Genomic DNA, 18,773 nt, shown 5'->3' with positions numbered 1-18,773 from the left:
CAAAAAAAAAAGTGAGACTTCCCAGAAGGTCACTGTTCAACCAACACTTCAGACTATCTATCTATCATCTATCTATCATCTATCTATCTATCTATCTATCTATCTATCTATCTATCTATCTATTCATCTATCTACTTCATCTTTCCTTCCTTCCATCCATCCACCCATCCACCCATCCATCCATCTAGCTATCTAGATATAGACAAATATATAGATGCACATATGTTCTTTGCTGTCATCCATCTGGAACATTAACTGAGAATCACACAAGCGTGTTTATGACTAAATTGGCTTGCTGACCTATCACACAAGAGGTTAAGCACAATTTGAACCTTAATCCTAACCCTTTTGACCAGCTAGCTCCCAAAGGGTCAATCTTTCAATGATGATTCTTGCCCAGTTTGTCTTGTAATTTTTAGATTCAGATTACTGTTTGATGTTCCATGGAGGCTTATACAAAAGCTCAAAGAGTAAGTATATTTATACTCCTACCTAAAACTGGCAAATTGTGGTTTTCTTCTGTCCAGTAAACGAATCAAATTCCTGTGACAACAGCAGCCAAGTTAAATCATTGGGAATAAAAAGAAAGCTCAGCCATGGCATCTTCAATGTGGTGAGATTCATGTTGAGATACGACATCCTGTAATATTAGCATGTCCTTGACTTTTCCAGTTGCATTCAGAAACATTGCATTAGTGAAGCTCCCAATAATTCTGGGGGCAATTATGTTCTTTTCCTTGCTTTATTGATGAAAATATTTTGCTAAGGGTGGCACTATGGAAAAGACTTGCAAAAGTAACCATAAATGTGAATTTCAAGGTAGAACACGGTGCTCTTTTCACTAAGCCATGTGAGCAAATTTGAGACCAAACATAAGGTCATTAGTTCTTAATTTCATGAAATTGCATCAGATTAGATTGTGGCTATAATGCCTTTTTCTGGATAATTTGCCTCATCAAATAAGACACTTTACCAGCTACTGAAATGTGCTAGATGTAGTAATTAGCAGTGAATAATAGTAATAGTAACTAATGTTTCTTAACCTTGTTCTCTGTGCTAGATGCTAAATATCTTATATGCACAGACAGCTTGTTCAATGTTCATTATCTGATGGCATGTCTTCTCTTGTTACGTCCATTGTGCATGGGCAGACACCTTAAATTGTTGTATCAAAAATGGTTGGAGGCTGTTTAGCTCGTACAAGCTGTTACTAGGACCCAGTCACAAATGGATGGCTCTGTGTACTGTGTCCGGAACATTATTCCCTCTTCCCTGTTACTGCAGAAAGGCCAAATAATGCCAATGGTAATTCTCAAATGATTTTGAAATAATCTTTGCTTGTGTCAACACAAATGGATGTGAGTGCTTTTTCCTCATGAAAAATTTTAAATGATGAAATGTATAGATTACAACAGTATTTCTCTAAGTGTTATCTGTGGAGTACCTGCATCAAAATTGTTTGAGAATCATGTTACAATTCCAAAGTTTAGGGCCTCATTTTTTGAATCAGATGCTCAGGAAAAGGAACTGACGTTTTAACTGATATCTTGTGTCCTTCTTATCTCCCTAACGTTTGATGGTCACTGCCTTAAATAAACCTTAGGAAATTGCAAGTAAAATACAGCTTGAAATGCCAAGAAATGCCTTTATATGGAACCATAATCCTTTTTATGGACTATTTCATTACCCAGTTAAAACAATTAAATTAGCTTAATGTTGCTTATGCTACTAAACATCAAATAGTACACAAATTTTCAAGTCAATTCAACATCCGTAGAGGTGAGTTGAAATTATGGCAATCAAATATGTCTGGAATAAAATAATTTCATAAAACTTCCAAAACATTAAGCACCCTTAAGGCCAGGATCCAAAGGACAGAATTTGGTGTGTTATCAGCATTATAGGTGTGATGAGGACATAATGCAGGTTGCAGGGGCCTTCACCACACTCCTGTTTTGCTGGACTAATCCGCATTTCAGTTAGCACACCGGCACACAGAGTTCACCTCTCCAACCATGGCTGGCTCCACCAGCTTGTCCTGGCTTTCCTTCTTTCTGAGAGTCTCATCTGGTCCTATTCAGCTGACCTCACATGGGGTCACCTGAATTGAGGATGGTTAGAACATTTTGTCTATTTTCTAAGGAAATAGTTATTAGTTCTGGGACTAATACCAAACAGGTTATTTGTTCAAGGTTACTATTTTTTTTAAGATTTAATTTCTTTATCTGAGAGAGAGAGAGTGAGAGGGAGCGTGCATGAGCTGGGGGAGGGGTAGAGGGGGAGGGAGAAGCAGATTCCCTGTTGAGCAGGGAGCCCAACGTGGGGTTTGATCCCAGAACCCTGGGATCATGACCTGAGCCGAAGGCAGACGCTTCACTGAATGAGCTGCTCAGGCGTCCCTCAAGATTACTATTTAGAAATGACTAACTTCTATGGTTGTCTTATTAGATCTGTATATAGTAGCTCCTGGTAATCAGTTTATGAGGACATTGGCCATTGCATCAGTCGAACCACTTCTGACCCTAAAACCTCAGTAGCGTTAGGTCCTGGAAAAGGCATTGTACACACTTCTCCCAGCTTGGACACACCTTGGACACACCTTCCCGTAACTCTCCTGAAGGATTCCAATGTATTGATCAGCACGTATGTATGTGTCAGTCTGAAGAATGATAGTGAAAAATATACCCGGATTCCAATGGTTATGCAATTGTTTTCTTTTATGCGATGGATTGAAATTTAATAAAATAATACATTTACTTGTATTTGCTCACATAATTCCAAACAAGCATTAAGGATCCCACCCATTCTTCACTGAGTGATCCAATTTTAACTGGTGAACAAAGTTTTCTTCTTGTTTGGTGTTCTAGCGACAAAGCTACCTTTCCTATTCTTTTCAACTATCCCCAAATTAACTTCATTTCAGTTGACACATGGATTTGTTTTTTCTTAATTTCCAACTGTTTCCACTTGCCACCCCTCCGCCCTGGTATTTGTAAGTCTAGTTATTGTTTTCTCCTGGAGCTGGAGACCCACACAAATCATGACCAAAAGAAAAAAAAAAAAAATCAACAAACACTTGAACCCTGGGGGTGCTGAAATTGATTGCTATAAATCTATGTCATTTGACAGCTGTAAAAGTCAAGAAAAGGAAATGCTTTCAAAGTAGAAATAAGTAACCTTTGACCTCTCTTTTCGGACTAGTTGAAGACTGAATTTTTCACCATTTTCGGAAACCTAGAGAATGAAATTAGGCCCCACAGCCTAATCGTGGGAATGACATTTATTGCTTATGAACAACAGCATCACACCAATCATCACTTACTAAGTATTCTTCAAAGAACTTCAGGAGCAGTTACTCAATTTTTAAAAAATATAATCATATATTCTGATTCAATTTAGAGGCATGTAATCCATTTACCTGTGGTTTAGCTTTATTTTATCAACAAATCACTTTCTGACTTCATCCTCAGATGTTTTAAAATTGAGTCACTGCCACATACGTGCAAATCCTTGACTTTTCATTTCTGTGGAACGTGTGGTTGATGAACTTGTTATTAAGCGCTGGGTTTCCCTGGAGCTCGGCGACATCTGGATTCTGGATCTAAGTTTGAAGTACATCCAAAGCCTTTTTAGTTACATCAGATAAGACTTCACCTGTACAATTTCAAATCTCACCATTCTTCAAGGGATTGAACATAATGTTATGTTTCTTTATGGTGGTTTATGCTTATTAAATATTAAAACCAAACATTACCACTATAAAAAGACATTTACAGCCATGGGCATTTTCCCTGGTAATAAAATTTTACTTAGTTTTATTATTCCTTCTGTAGGGCATATCTGGGATCTCAGAGAAACTACTGAACTAGAAACATAAGTAATATGGAATAGCTGAAGGGACCAAGCTGTGGAGGACTAATAAAGAATAAAAAACTAAAAGCTGCATGAAATTCTATTTGAACACAAATTACCTGTGGGGGAAAAAAAATGCTCGTATAAACACAGGTAGAATGTTGTTGTTCTTTCAGAAAGACCACCTCGTGCTAGATCTTTAACATAGTAAACTTGATTGAAATGATTCTATTATAAAGTAGCAGGCGGCAGCCCAAGCTTCTGGAAACAGTGTAAGTACATGTGGCAATTTCTCTTCCCCACCACTGGCCACTGTGCACCCTTATGCCTTGGGATATTTGTCACTTATTTGGGGTGCATTCTTCAAAAAGGCATCTTCATGGTCTGCGATGGTATTCTGGCTCGTGTGAGGACGCCAGGAACTGGCCGGGAGACCAGACCGGCGGGCTGCCCGTATGAGCGAGTAGACCCATCACGGAACCAGCAGAGCTTCCATATTCATGAGGACCCTGGAAGAGTTCCATGGCCCCACGAATGTCTCAGCAAAGCACTCTGAATTTTAAGTGGGATGAATTATTAAACAGGCACCACCAACTTAACAGAACTTTTGCTTATGCTTAGTAAGAGGAGAGGAAACCCCTCTCAGCGGCCATGGCAAAACTCACTCATGTGGCAAAACAACTTTTCCTCCCACAAATCTCGGGTTGAGCGAAACTGGTGGGCAGGATGGGGCAGGCAGCCTACCTGAAATGTAGTAAACTTTCATGGATGTGTGTTTCTGATACAAGCAGCCAAGGTGGGGCGGGGGCTGGCGGTCTGTGTTCGCGGGGAGCGGGGGCTCAGGGCCACGCTCGTTGTGGAGACTGAAAGACGACATTCAGTAGGAACTTTGCGAAGCGTGTCCTGGTCCGTCCATCACTTTCCTCCTGGGTGATTTGCTAACTATACCTGGAGGTTATCTTTGGCTTCCCTCCTTCCCTCGTCCCTGACAGCAAGGTGAGTGGGTCTTTCCCCTTACACACTCACTTCACTCCATATCGTTTTATGTTCTAGTTGAATGTTTCTAGACTATCTGTAGATCGTGTTGAGTCTTTGTAATCACTATTTCCAATTAAAAAGCAGTATTTCTCAATTTTACCACACTGATAGGGGATGTTGAACCACCTTATTTCTGAATGTGTGATGCTCGGAACTGGCTCTATTCTCAGGTCAACTAGCAGAGGCTCTTGGATATGGAAGTAGGCGCACTGCTGAGCACCACTGTGAGCTTGCCGGTCGTGGTGGCCCATCCTGACTGGAAGCAAGTCTGGGCCCAGCTCTGTACCAGTGGGGCAGGCCTGCTACCAGTTGCCTAAGCGAGGCCAGCTTGGGGGGCAGTAGGGTGGGGGTTCTCTCCACAAAGCTCGCAGTGCGTGTAGGAACAGGCCACAGGCCCCCTCACACTCCACAGGCTGCCCAAGTGCCACAGGAATGTTCTGTCTCCATCGCCACTCCTGTTCCTTTTAACACAGCAGCCCCACCCCAGACATGCTTATGCTTTTCCTTGACAAACCTTTGGTGCCAAGTCTTGACAGTTTGGGAACCAAAATGGCTCTGCTGCATCTTTTTAGAGCCTGAGCCAGATAAGATGTTTTGGAAAGTATGAGCGAATCCAGGGGAAGTTATAAAAATAAACAACAAAACAACAGAACATACTCTACCTGAGGCCAGATTTAATGCCATGCTTGATCAAAGAAATAAACACAATTTCTTTTGTTTTGGTGACTGCTTTACTGATTTATTATAGAGTCTGGTATAATACATGGAAAATATCCATGAAGCATGGTAGAGTCTCAGGTTATACAATCTCAAAGCAAACTAAAGCCGAGAAGATACCTCACTACATACAGGACTTGAGAAATGTGGTGACTTGACTTTATTCATGTTTTTGGAGATGTTTGGTACACATGGACTTAACAGAGTCCTCAGGTCACAGAATTCCACCGCACATGGATTTTCATCGACTTTGTTGGCCCCCAGTAGAGGGACATGTGGGAGATGCCTCTGTAAATCCCTTGGCACATCAGAGCAAGAGTCCTACTTAGGAAATACAGAAGACAATCAATATCTGCCATAGAATGTCGGGTGATTTGGAAAAAGTTTTGTTTGGATCCACATTATGAATTTCAAAATATTTGTCAAAACTACTCCAAGAGAGAAAGGGGAACCCTCCTACACTGTTGGTGGGAATGCAAGCTGGTGCAACCACTCTGGAAAACAGTATGGAGATTACTCAAACAGTTGAAATTAGAGCTACCGTTCGATCCAGCAATTGCACTACTGGGTATTTACCACAAAGATACAAATGTAGGGACCCGAAGGGGTACGTGCACCCCAATGTTTATAGCAGCAATGTCCACAATAGCCAAACTGCGGAAAGAGCCCAGATGTCCATCGACAGATGAATGGATAAAGAAGAGGTGGTATATATACACAATGGAATATTATGCAGCCATCAAAACGAATGAGATCTTGCCATTTGCAATGCTGTGGATGGAACTGGAGGGTGTTAGGCTGAGTGAAATAAGTCAATCAGAGAAAGACATGTATCACATGACCTCACTGATATGAGGAATTCTTAATCTCAGGAAACAAACTGAGTGTTACTGGAGTGGTTGGGGGTGGGAGGGATGGGGTGGCTGGGTGATAGACACTGGGGAGGGTATGTGCTACGGTGAGCGCTGTGAATTGTGCAAGACTGTTGAATCACAGATCTGTACTTCTGAAACAAATAACGCAACATATTTTAAGAAAAAAGAAAAAGAAGAAGATAACAGGAGAGGAAGAAAAGGGGAGTATGTCAGAGGGGGAGACGAATCATGAGAGACGATGGACTCTGAAAAACAAACTGAGGGTTCTAGAGGGGAGGGGGGTAGGGGAATGGGTTAGCCTGGTGATGGGTATTGAGGAGGGCACGTTCTGCATGGAGCACTGGGTGTTATGCACAAACAATGAATCATGGAACACTGCACCAAAAACTAATGATGTAATATATGGTGATTAACATAACAATAAAAAAAAACTACTCCAAGAGATTTTAACTTTTATTTACCTAATTTTTGCAAGAAGCCTCTTAGGACACAATGTGATCATCTGCACCTTGTTCTCTACATTGACCACACATCTCATAAGACCTCCTAAGTCCATCTTTAGGGGCCTCTGGTCACCCAGTAAGCAGTCCAGGATCTGTATCCTGACACGGTGTTGTAATTTTTCACCCTAAAGATTGGGCCAGGCTAGGAGGCAGGCAACAGAAGACTCTCCAATGGGGTAGAGGTGGGGCACAGAGGAAAAGAACATCAGGATGACCTGAAAGTTCAGGTTGGAGTGAATGTTGGCACCTCTCCTCAAGGTGGAGATGTTTGAGGGCAGGGACAGGTGGGGAGGTAGGCAACAGAAACTGGGAGATCCATTGGATACGCTGTGCAAAACCTGGAATCGTCAGCCCCAATTATTGGCTACATATCGCCTCTTATTTTCTGTAGGTTTTCTTATATATATTAGCTATTGCATTTATGAAAAATATATAATTAAGATATCAGGCTTCAGTAAAAGAGAATGAAATATAAGTATCTGCATCATTCTATTCCTCTCCTGTACCTTCCTGCTGCAGTGCTGGGATCTGGCCTCACAGCCCAACACTACCTGGGACAGCTCAGGTCATCATGCGTCCTTCTGAAGAAGGCTGCTGTTGGGATGCCCTAGGGAGAAGTCTGGTTCTCCTTTGGCTGGTGCAGAATGGACCTAGCTTTCCGAGGACCCACAGCTGGGGGACTGTGACCCCCATTCCCACCCCACAGTCAGCTTGCTGAGGTTCTCTGCCCAGAAAGGCGAGTCTCTATCGGAGTATGTTTGCTGCTGTGACAAAGAGCCCCAAACCCCAGAGGCTGCCCTTACCTCTCCTAGCCCCGTGCAGGGTGGTGGGGGTGGAGGGGGCCATGCCCGCCAGGAGTGTTCTATGCATGGCTCTTCTTTCCTCTTGCAAACACACAATGTCATCCTTAGCATCACTTTTTGGCTAATTCATGCTGTAGAACATCCAAGTGGCTGGTTTCTGAGCAATGTCTTTTCCAAGCTCTTTATAGTCACCCACCTACGAATGCCTGTGCATGAGTTTACTCCATCCCCATGCACAGTGGATGGAGGAAGACAAACCAGTCAGAAGGGCAGCAGGTCCATAAATATTTCTTCACGGGCAAATCTGTACCTCACACACTTTGGCTTAAACGACAACAATTAAACTCCCTTTTGTTTAAATCTTGCATCGTGTCTCGATCAGAGGAGAAAAACAGTCTCTGTTCCAGGTTGAGCTGGAGCCCTGGCATTAAACAAGATGCATCAAAATGAAGAGCAGTGTCATCGCTGGCTTATAACCAAGGCCTCACAATGAAGAAAACAAAGTTTAAGCAGGTTGTTTCTTCGACGCGCGTGAAGGGGTCACCTCACAAAGGTGTTAGTCATGCTTTAATGCAATGTATTATGAAAGAATGCAATTTTATCTTCAGTGATGCCTATTCATAAGATAATTAAATATGACAAAACAGCATAATATTCTTTTGATTTTCTTTGCGTGTTTCCCCCCCACCCCCACCCCAGGTAGGAAAATATGGATGCCAGCAGTCTAATGGTCATGAAGATTTATTTCATTAACAAACACCTGTGAGGTCTCCCGTGGAGTGCCCAGAACTTTGGTTCTGGGTTAACAGCACGGTTTTGAAGTTTCAGCCCATGGAGCGCGCTGCCCACTCCCCTTCCCAGGGGCTGGCAGGCCTGTTTCAAATGCAGGGAACCTGGGAAGCCATGAAAGCCAGCCTACAGGCTCAGCCATGTGTCCCTGTGTGCTGTGCTGCTCACAGCCTGGGGGCAAGCAACTTTCCTGCCTTGAGAAAGCAAGGCTTGCTGTCAGCGCTTTCTCAGAGAAAATGCATTTCTGTTTTAAGTGTGAAGAGGAAAGTCTATGTGAAAGAAGAAACCTGGAGCCCTGAGATGCGTCTGTGTGTGTTTATGAACAAAACACTGGAAGAACCATTAGATCTCTCAGCCTTCGAGTCGTGACAAATACTGTAGATTTAAAACAGGTGAAATCGCATGCCTTCCAATGACGGGCAACACTTCACTCAATGCTTTCATCCTTTCCTTTCATAAATGGATGTGAACAAATTTTTAAGACGCTCTTTTTCGTGTTGACTCTTGGCCAGCAAAAGCCTCAAAGCCACACTAGAAAGGGCAGGCATGCATGCGAGGTCCATCCCACGAGACCCGAAGTATGAAAAATAAATAAATTAAAAAGAAAGCCAAACTCTATTTGTGGAGATTCTAATGAGGACAGTATGTTTCTTTTTAAAAGACAGCTCAGAAGAGTGAAACAGACTTGCGGAGGAGAGAAACACAGGATCCCTCAATGGACAGGAACTGACAGGGGATTTTGATGGAAAACAGTAGCTTTGCTTTATCCTCCAGGAAGGAGAACCGGCGGGAAGCTCAGGATCCGTCACATGCAGCATGATTACAGACTGCAGGCCTAACTCCAACCTTCTAAGTTTTTCCTCTCAAACTGGCAACGTTTATCTTTGGGGACATTGGGGAGATTTTAATTTGGCATCGTGGCTTGAAAGAGTTAGGGCCACCTGGGTCAAATCAGGTGGGGGAAGCTCCTTCTTTCTCAGTTTAGCAATTCCCCTGGCCTTCTGGTGCCCCCTTTCCACTCAGGAACTGAAAGCCCTTTCTCTTCTGGACTTTCAAGATTGCTGGTCTCAGGGCTTCCCAGGACCACCTCCGTAGAGAGAAGCGCCCTGGCCTAGGACCTGCCTGCAGGGAGAGGCACTTGGAGTGTGACCTCCTCTCCTGTCCTCCTGAATGGGCTGGCTAATTCAGCATAGAAGACTAGCCTGGGGCTCCCGGGCCAGCCCTTGGATTAAATATTTCTGTGTGAACGGGATCTCCAGGCCCTTAATCCGAGGCTGGCACATTCAGCATGAGGCTATTCTGTGTCAGAGTTGTTCCCCTGGGCACCCTAACCGTGTCTAGGGAATTCCTTTTCTGCTCTAATGGGCTACGGGGCTTGAACACGGGCACACTTGGCTGGTTTTGCCGGTCCCTGGTCCTGAAGAAGGGAATGTGGTGCTGGGTTGGTCATCCAGGGTTCTTGAAGGCATTTATGACCCGATACTATTAAGGATGGGACCCAGCAGCCTGTGGGCTCTAGTAACGAGAAGTTCACGTACATGCTGGCTGGGGTCCTGCAGTGAGGTGATACCGAGGACAAGAGGCCACGTCACAGAGCAACATGGCGGGCAAGGCGGCTTGGGGGTGGGTTGGCTGCTGACAGATGTACTGGGAGCTCGAAGGACAGTCATGAGCTCAGAATGGCAAGTCAGAGGCGGGAAGGGCTCTGAGAACCAGGGCCTTTGTCCGTGCTCATAGACCCCTCATTGTCAGGCTGCTTCGGGGCTGAGGGCTCCACAACCAAGTCCAAAGTTGGAACCGGTGAGGAAGATAGTTGAATTCATAGCTTCTCCAGTGATCTTATGTGAAAGTTGGGGTTTTGACAAGAAGCAAGGAGACTCTGAACATTGCAGTGAGGATATATGGGCACGCCTGGAGACTGAGATGTGTTGAGTCCTACCTCTCAGCTGGTTCTGGTTTCTACTTGCAAACTATAGTCAGTTATAAACTGAAAGCCCACTCCAGTGACCTGGACCAGAAAACAGCCTTTATTCCAGGTTATCAGGCAAACTGCAGGCTCCTGGGTAGCCCAGAGTGCCCACCGCTATTGGCTTTGATGAAAGTCACATCAATGATGCTGACCCCTGGACCCCAAAGCCCCCAGCACTGGCCCTCTCTTGATGGTGAACAACCTCCCTCAACTCCTCCCCAGTGGTGGGTCCTGCCAGGGCCCTGCTCCCCCCAGAGGTCCTTCCCAAATGTAAATTCACTCCTTCCTTTCCTCTTTCCTTCCTCCCTGTCTTCCTTCCTTTCTTCCTTCTTTCCCTCTCTCCTTCCTTCTGCCCTTCCCTTCTTCCTGCCTTCTCTCCTCCCTTCCTCCCTCCCTCCCTTCCTCCCTCCCTCCCTTCTTTCTTCCCGTGTGTTGATACTTACTCTTGCAAGGAAAATATAACACATGGTGAGTATAAGATTATGAGGAAAGCCTGTTCTCCTGCCTTCAAGGAGCATGCTCTGATTGAAGAGAAAGATAATGTCATGGGAACTACAGTAGACATAAGATGAATTGACAGACTGTCAATGCATACAACTCAATAACACAGTAGAATCCTATTAATCTGTGGCAGAGCAGGGTGGAGGGTAAGGAGTGGTTGAAAACTGGTTTGCTGTGACCCTGTTAACTTTGTTCTGAGAAAAGCCATTGCTTTTCTGAGATTCTCCTGAACGTGCAGGCAGATGGACAAAACGAAATAAAGACCACAAACATGCAGGACGCACGTGTCTGGCTTTGGCCGCAGACTGTCAGAGCTGCGGCAGCATCCACCCAGTTAGCGGGTGGTGGAGGGGGACACCCTGGGTCCATGCTGTGCTCTGGTAACACTGGCCATCCTGGATGGGCTGACACCCCCACAGGGGGACAGAGCACGCGGAGAACCTACAGAGGGATGGCCATCCATAAGCACTGCTGTCCGAGACCATTTCGGGAAAGGGGACTCTGGGCAGCCGCTGACCTTGTATGTCCCCCCCCAATCACTCCTCCAGTAGGACCTTGAGCCTGAACCGCATGGCTGCAGCATCTCAGATGCTTCATTTTCCCTGCTCCTTTTTGTTGCAGCTCTAAATTAAACTCTGCTGGAGAATGAAGCATTTCACATCATAATAATGCCTGTCAGTTCTTTACCGTGCATGATAAAGTATAAACCCTTTAATTAACTTTTTTTTTTTTTTTAAGTAACACATACTATAAATTGTTCTGGGTCTTAATAAAGGCACAGTTTCTGTGTTCCTTCCTCTCTTAATTCCACCTCTGCTGACTATATTTTATATTATCAATCAATTATCAATACAATTATATGATCAATACAGTTAGCATAACTGACTTGGTGGCATATTCTATTTTTAAAGTATTGTTTGAACTTGAACAATAACTTGGATTCTACTCATTGAGATTTTCTTGTCCTATCCCTACTATATGTGATTTTGACTTAAATTTATATATTTCAAGAAAAAATGTCTGCGAATGGTCAGAGTACTAGTCAGGAATGCAGCAAATTCAAGTTAAAGCAATTCAGTTTCAAAACAAGGAATCAGTAAACTTAGAATGCCTTTGCATGATATCAGCTCTGGGCCTAGCAGTTAACTCTCACTCACTACTGGGTTCTTATAATTATAATATATTACATGTGATGCTGTATCTTTTTTCATTAACTCACCTCCTACGAGTAGTACAGATTTGTATCTTGCTTAGCAGTGCGTAATGTACGTGAAAGTAATAAAACTGCATTTAAATACACATTTCATAGTTCAGGATTATCACACCATCCTTCACGATTAGGAAGTGCCGTACCTGTGCTTGGAGATGTATGTGAGCTCTCCCGGGCTGGTTTCAAAGGACCCAAACACCAGTCCAGTAAACAACTGCATAGATTTTCTAGGTTAAAAATAACAACATCCCTTTTCGTTAATGAAAAATAATGAAAGTACCTCACAGACCCACTTACGTTTGAAGAGGCACAGCCATGCTTCCCCCAGGGAGCACGAAGAACTTTGTTTCCATTGCTCATTTGTCCATTCACTCTGAGCAGAATATGGTTGGCACACGAGGTGGGTTCCGCAGGGGAGACGAGAGAACTTGGGGTGGGTCCCAGCAGGTGCCAGTGACGGTGGCCTCCGTGGGAGGACAGGCAGGCTTAGCAGCCTTAGAGCCTTAAAGTCCTGGGGTCTGTGCTTCCCGGAGGAGGAGTGGGGATTTTAGGGGGAGGCGGACGGGCACAGGTCCAGCCACGGGAACCTGGGGTTAGGTCAGGCTGGGCTGTGGCAGCGATCAGCCAGGGCCAGGCACAGGGGCAGCCTTGATTTTCCGCTTCTCGAAAGAATGGTCACTGTCACGTGTACGAAGCTGCCCTTTGAGCTGAGTCCTGATGGGGTTGGGGGAAGCAGCCCTCTTGTTTTTCACATTTTATGATGAACTGGGCCAGCTATGTGTACGTGTGTATTTCACTTGGATCATATCATGGAATTATCATATGATCTTACTTCATCACATCAAACGGAAAACACTCCAGCCCCAAGCGTGAAGGGGATGGTGTGTGGATCACGACACCTTTGTGTCAAGTCCATGATGTTAATGCTGATTTGGTCATAGACCATTTATGCCTAAATTTGATGCTCAGTCTAAACATAATTTGGTAAACCCTATCATGTTAACATCTAAAGAGCTGGGATTGCCTCTTTCGGCTATTAACACTGTTTACAGACACACAGGTACTTAAAACAATGGCCTTCAACCATACAAGGGAAAATAAACAGGATCTCTTGAATGCTTACAAATAATTTAGAAAAACACAGAAAATTCAATTTACAACCTCACATGACATAAATTAAAAAAAAAAAAAACAGCTAATTGAATAGCCAGTAATGTGTATTCTAAAATTAAAACATCTGTCCACGTGTTCTTTAGCACTCAGATAATCAAAGCACCATTTTGAAAAAGCTAGCCTGTGTTCAGGGAGTCTCTTCCCCTTTGCACAGGCCTCTTTTTTCGGTGAGGAAGCTACTCTTTGTCTGTCATCGACACCCATTGCGGGGTCCCCACCATGCCCCAGAATGGCCAGATGGTGCTTGCAAAGCCCCTTGCGGACAGCAGCGGATACAAAATGGACTTTAGGGGTCACAGGGACCCTTTATTGACACCTGGTAAGAAAATACTCTATCCAAACGAATTTCTCATGTATGTAGCACTTATATCTTACATCACTTTCTTTGTACCTTTGTACGCTATTTCACAGAATGTCATGCACTTCTATGACTTCTTAAGCTAAATATACTGAGTACAGTTTTCTATTTCCTTGTGATGCCAGAAAACTATTCAGAAATCAATTACAAGTGACCCTGTCTGGATTCCATATACAGAGAGAAGCTGCTCAACTCACACTGATTCTATTTTTTTTTTTTATTCCTACACTACCATCTTATTTTCCCTGTCCTCTTGGTCACTCGTAACTCCCAGCGAAGTGATTTCTGCGGCTTCGTCGTTCCTTCCTAAAACAGTATTTCTGGTATTCCTTTTCCTTTGCTGGCTCTGATCTTCTGTTCACTGGAAAAGAGTTACTTGAGTTTGTCTGGATTGTGTACAAAAACAGTACGTGGTGCAGCTGCTTGGGAAAACAGCCTGGCGGTTCGTCCCGAGTTAACCACAGAGCTACCATCTGACCCAGCAATGTCACCCAGGTCCGTACCCAAGAGAAATGACAACGTGCATCCACAGAGAATCGTGTCCATGGATGGTCATAGCAGCATTGCTCACAACAGCCAAAATGTGGGAACAACCCAAACGTCCATCCGCGGCTGGCTGGACAAACAGAATGACGTGGTCAGCCCTGACACAGGAATAGAACTCACTTGTAAACAGGGATGCTGTTCTGACACCTGCCACGCCATGGATGAGCCTTGAAAACACCATGTTCAGCGAAAGAGACCAGACACAAAGACCACATCTGCCATGACGGCACTTACAGGAAATGCCGAGCGTGGGCTACCCCACGGAGACAGAAGCAGGTTGGCATTGCCTGGGGCCGAGGCATGGTGGCCGCAGGGCTGCTTTCTGAGGTGACAGAAATGTTCCAAAGTGGGTTGTGGTGATATTTGCCTAACTCTTACAAGCACACCAAGAGCCCCTGCATTGTCTACCTTAAAGGAGTAAATTGTGTGGAATGTGAATTATATCTCAATAAAGCGGTTAGCCCAGGCGCGGGCCAGAGCCCGGGAGTGTTGCTGCCCCGAGGGGCCTGCGGGCTTCCCCACTTAGCTTCCAACTATCTTTGGCTCCTGTATATCTTCTGGAGAGTAAGTTCTCCCACTTTCTGAAGGTGGATTATTTTTATGCAAAACAGCCTCCAGCGTTTGGGGACACCTATTTTAGCCCAGCAAATGGAAAATCTTCGTATCAACACCAGAAGGTGTGTTAAAGTTACACGTTCAGGGTGATTGCCGGGTGAGGCAAGACGGGAAGCTTTGTGGGGGCCGGAGCTGAGGCCGGTGGGGGCCCAGGAGTCCGGAGTGGAGGGAAGCCCCAGCAAGGGGAGACAGGGGAGGGGACAGCTGGTGGAGCGGGGACGCCCCCACCGGCTCTGCCCCTTGTTGGGGTCCTGCGCCCCCAACAGCACATCGTGATCCCCGCTGTCGCAGCCTGGGGTTGCGCCCGCCCCGGGGGGGCAGATTGCCCTCCGCCGGCCCGCTCCCTCCCCCGCCCTTCTGACGTCCACAGGTGAAAGGCGCACAAGGCAGGCAGGCGCGTTTGGAGACTGGATGAGGAGTCTAAAGTCATCTGCAGGCTCAGAAAATGTTCAAACTGGAGTTTTAATAACGCACAAACACCTGGTTACATGCCGCTGGTCCCAGTGTGCCCCGCTGAAGGAGGGATTTAATTCCACAACAAAGGAAAGCAATCCCCCAGCTCAGGAACCCAATCACAGGGAAAGGTGAACGTCCTGCTCACTGGCGGTCAGCGGTCCGTGCACGCGGAGGCGCTGCAATCAGTTATGTAACCTTGTATCGCAGGACGACTCTGGCCTCAGCTTAAAATAGAAGGAATTCCCGGAGAGCTTCGGCCTAACATTCAGTGAGGGCAGACGAGGCCAGACAAATAGAAGGTCAGAGACAGAAAAGCTCAAGATCATGCAGTTTTCCTTCTGGCCGTGGGAGGAAGCAGATTCCCAAACTATGTGAACAGCAGGTGCAAAAATGATCAATGTTTTATGCAATCAGCCAGCATGGCGTGTTCTGTGTGTGTCAGCTTTTTGAAAACAAGGGAGAAGGAAGAGAAGCAGGAGGGTGAGGAGGAAGGAGAAGTCGAGCCCCAGACCACGTCAAGACAGGGTCAACGCTGAAACAGACGGACAGAATGCAGCCACCCTCGGGAATTTAAGTGGGAGGCTGGTACCCAGCGTCTCGTTTTCTCCCTTCCTTTTGCCAGTTTCTCAGCCTGCTGTAGATTGAGGAAAATAGGAATAAGCATCTTTCGACCACAAACAGATGTGCTTGATAAAGAAAATGTCAGCAAAAATGCTAAAGCAGCCCGTCACAGCAGCTTTCTGACGGATAGAGGGAAAAGGTAAAAAATGTTCTATCATGTCCGACAAGGTGTTCTTTTTGAGATTTAAAGATCACTGTGCAACTTTAAACATGTTTGTCACTCCGGCGCTGACTGTAGCTATCTGGGTTCAGAAGAACTTTATCAGCTCGGCAGAGGGGGGAGAAAGCCGCCGTTCCCATTTATCTCGGCTCGGTTCCCTTCAAAGCCAACAAATAAATTACAGTGTACATTTGATACAAATTGATTTCTTAACTCAAATAACAATGTTGTCCTCCCGGTCGGGCCATGTGTCACTCACTCGCGAGCCCGAGTGAAAGCCTCAATCTGTCTGTGTGACAGAAATAGGGCTGACGGGGCTCACCGGGGAATGCTAATCACCCGGGCCGGCCGGCCTTTGTGGGCCTGCCGCGATAAGGGGGATCCGGCTGCCCCTGCACGCCGCGCCCCGGCCCGGCCGCGTTTGTTCAGCCGGCTCTCCAGGCCCTGCGGTCGCCATCCCATTTCGTGCGGGAAAATGAGACAGGGCCGGTGTGGCTGCGATGAGGAGCCGCAGCCGAGGTGAAAGAACCCATTGAATATCTGGGGCTGATCTTATCAGCCGCTGGAGAAATGAGATCTTGGCAGGGGCTGTGCAGTTTCTCACAGCTGAGCAGGTTAATAAGGTTGGGAGGTAGGCCGCAAGCTAATTGGATTTGCCCGGGCTTGATAAACAGTGGCAGGCCCGCTGCCAGAAAACCATATACAGGGTGGCTTCTCCTTTGTTTCACTTGAGGCCAGGAGAGGAAGAAATCAGGCCGCCCTTTTGAAGCTGGCCGCTCATTTCTAGCTGAAATGCCATCCCAGCAGAGCGGGGGTCACCCTCTGCGGCTCAAGTGGCTGGCTTCCGATTTTCATCACAGAGTGTTTAACCCTGCCGCCCCCCGGTCGTGGGCGCACAGCCCATTGGGGGGTTCAGCGCCGCAGAGCCCGCTGGAGGTGAGGTGGGGGCTTGGGGGCTGGATCCCGGGCCACGGGGCCTGGCCGTGCGCCCCCCACTCTGAGTGTTCTTCTTCCCCTGGTGGGTGCTGAGCTCCTGCCTTTCTAAAGGGCAGGGACAACTGCCGCTAAAGGGACAGCAGTGTGGGTGCCACTGTGCAGAGCACGCAAATCACCGGTCAACGCGTTGTGGCAGGTGTGCGGTTGGGCATCCCCTTCCGAACCCGTCTCCCCGTGCATAGGGCGTCTCTCCACTCGAGAGCCCCGGACACGTGGGAGAATCCCACCCCTGCCCAGGATCCCCTCGTCAGGACGACACCTGTGTTGTTGATGTTGACCACTATGAACAGTGACCTTGAGCTGGAAAATACAGAGGCCTCAGCACGCTGATGTGACATCCGGGACAATCACTGGTGATTCCACCCAAGATGTGTCATTTCTGTTGAGGTGAACATATTGGAATTAATCCCGGGGTGGGTTTTGATGAAGTGCAGATTTTTTTTTTTTTTTTTTTTTTACTTTATATTACCTTAGGTGACATAACCTCTTTACATTGCATAACAAAACATCTTGACCGTTGAAAATCACTAATGTAGTGAGACTTAGCCCATTCATTGTAAGGCTCTGGTACTACCCTGTCCCCAGGAGAGAAACGGTACACTAGAAAACCCCCAGCTGACAAATGCATAATTTTTCCAACATCTTTTGCTTGGGTGCCTTGAAAATGCGCTGCATTATAGATGTTTGACTCAGCCAATTAATGCAAAAATAAAGTTATATAAGGTGTTCCTAGTGGGTACAGCAGAGAATGTTTCTGTTATAAATAAAATCATGTTCACTATCTATTTTTTTTTTTTTTTTTGCTCAGCAACATTTATTGAGGGACAATCACAATCACCCTTGGATTGGGGTTTTAGAGGAGATAAAACAAGGTAGTTGAAGAGTTGGCATCAAAGGCTCACTAACTGATTTCCATGTATGATGTTGAGAAACCTGGGGGAAAAGCACCAGTACTTCCTTCTTGTGGATGATTCTATGCTAGTTGAGAAGTGCAAGAACCAGGAAGGTTAAAATATCTGCTGTTTCCAGTAAAGCTAACTATGAGGTTGCTGCAGAGATTCAAGGCATCAGGTGTCCACCCCGTTTAGTGTGGCCAGTGTGGGCGGGACACAGTCAGGACGGTGGATGGCGGAGGGGCTCCCGCCTTCACCTTGGCCCCGCTGGGAAGCAGCAGGATGCCAAAGGACTGGGAGCCCCGTGTCGGGCCGGCCAGTCTCCAGAATAAGTCATTGATGAGCAGGGATAGTGAGTCCACTTTCTTCCCCATATGAGCCACCATGACGCCAAGGGAAAGAGCTGAGACCCTGAAGAGAAGACCCTTCTGGAAGTCAGGGGCTGAGTCTCCCCAAAGCGCACTAATTCAGGCAGTTTCTTGCTGGGGGAAAAGCAACATCCCCGGTGGTTCTCAGAGTTCCAGATTCCAAGGCCTTGATTAAGTTTCCCCAAGTCAAGTGAGTGATAACTCACTAAGGAACTTGGGGAGATGGAGAAGAGGCGGTTCAACCCTGGGAGCCCCAGGGGGCAGACAAGCCCGGACTGGAAGGACGTGGAACTGGAGGGACTCGTGCTGGGGAGTGGACCATGAGTGTGC

Source organism: Zalophus californianus, chromosome 5 (genome assembly GCF_009762305.2).
Source record: "Zalophus californianus isolate mZalCal1 chromosome 5, mZalCal1.pri.v2, whole genome shotgun sequence".
Taxonomy (NCBI): Eukaryota; Metazoa; Chordata; class Mammalia; order Carnivora; family Otariidae; genus Zalophus; species Zalophus californianus.
The sequence above is the reverse complement of the archived record's forward strand: the minus strand, read 5'-3'. Positions refer to the sequence as shown.